The sequence below is a fragment of the Octodon degus genome, unplaced genomic scaffold (assembly GCF_000260255.1).
Source record: "Octodon degus isolate 3935 unplaced genomic scaffold, OctDeg1.0 scaffold00019, whole genome shotgun sequence".
In the NCBI taxonomy this organism is placed as follows: Eukaryota; Metazoa; Chordata; class Mammalia; order Rodentia; family Octodontidae; genus Octodon; species Octodon degus.
Window position 1 is genome coordinate 22520855 of NW_004524595.1, and position 1592 is coordinate 22522446.

A 1592-nucleotide genomic window follows, 5' to 3' on the forward strand; every position below is an offset into this window, starting at 1 on the left:
TGGTGGCTTCCCCCGGGTCTCCACACAGCAGTGGCCTCGGGGCGGCAAAAACCTCTCTCGCTCCGGAGTTTACCTTTTCATTCTTTTCGAGTTTAGTTTAGTGGATGGTGATAGACCTGGGTCAAGTTTTAGTTTTTGGCATGTAGAGAGCCAGTTTTTCCAGCACCATTTGTTAAAGAGGTCATCTTTCTTCCAGTGAGTGTTTGACCCCTTTGTCAAAGATCATCTTCTAAGACGTCAGCATCTTCTAATCTATTCCATTGATCCTCAGGTCTATTTCGTTGCCAGTACCATGCTGATTTTATCACAGTTAGCTCCCTCTTTTTGCTGTAGCTTTTAGAATGCTTAACAATTATTTTGAAATGTTTTTATCATAGGCCCTATTCAGTACTTTTTTGGGGGGAGCGATGCACTTAATAAAGATTTTACTTATTTGAAAAGATAATTGGAATGCTGAGGCAGGAGGATCACAGTAAGTTCAAGGCCATCCTGTACTGTATAGACTCCGTCTCCAAAAAAAGACAAATTCACAAGAATCAAAACATACTAGATAGAGCTGAGTATGTAGCTCTGTGGTAGTCTTTGCATAGTACCTGGGAGGCCCCTGAGTTCCATCCCCAGCCATGGGGGAAGAAAGTAAAGTCTTCTTCCCTATCTAGCCTTTTCCCCTTGGACCAAAAGCAGTGGAATTTGTTTTGCGGTACCAGGGATTGAATTCGGGATCTTGTGCTTGCCAAGCAAACACTTATTCCACTGAGCTATCTCCCCATCCCTGGAATTTGTTTTATATGTCTTTCCACAGTTCTTCTTTACTGGTATTTTACCTGTATATGTTCTCAAGTCAAACGTGGGGTAACATAAAAATAATATAGATTGTCATGTTTGTGCAAATTACCTCTCACACTTCTATACTATTCAGATACTGCACTCCAGGTACTATTTAGAAGGTGGTTTGGAGGAGAGAAGAGATAGCTGTTTTCTGAGAACAGATCCAATTTACATTGAAAAAGCTTTATATTAAGTTTTAATGTGTGCCTCTTAATTTTTTCAGTGTAATTGATACTTCTTTGAAAATAGTTGTCACTTTCTAAACTATCTTCCAGAAAGTATATCTGAAATGTGATTGAATTTAACCTGGATTAATACCCCAGCCACTCTGTTCCTTTGAATATAGTTAATCTTCTATAAATGTTTTACCACAGTGATGACAATGATTTTTCTTCTTTTCAGTCAGGGAGATTTGAAAAAGAAGAAGAAAAAAAAGAAAGGTAAGTATTTTACTAGATTCCTTTTTACATCGTCCAGGCTTGCCTTGGGGTGGGGAGATAGCCAGTAGAGTAAGTGCCTGCCTGGCAAGTGCAGGGTCCTGAATTCAATCCCCAGTCCTGGAAAAAAGGAAAAAAAAAAGCTTACCTTTATTCTTACATAGAATTCTTTGGATGTAAATAAACTTGTACTTTTCCCTGGTGTCTTTGAGTACTGACTTTAGACTATAGCTAACATTTAATTTATTAGTTTAATGAGTGTACCTCTGGAGATGACTTCAATTCAAATTGTTGCCATAGTTTCACTGTGTGACTACAGATAACATG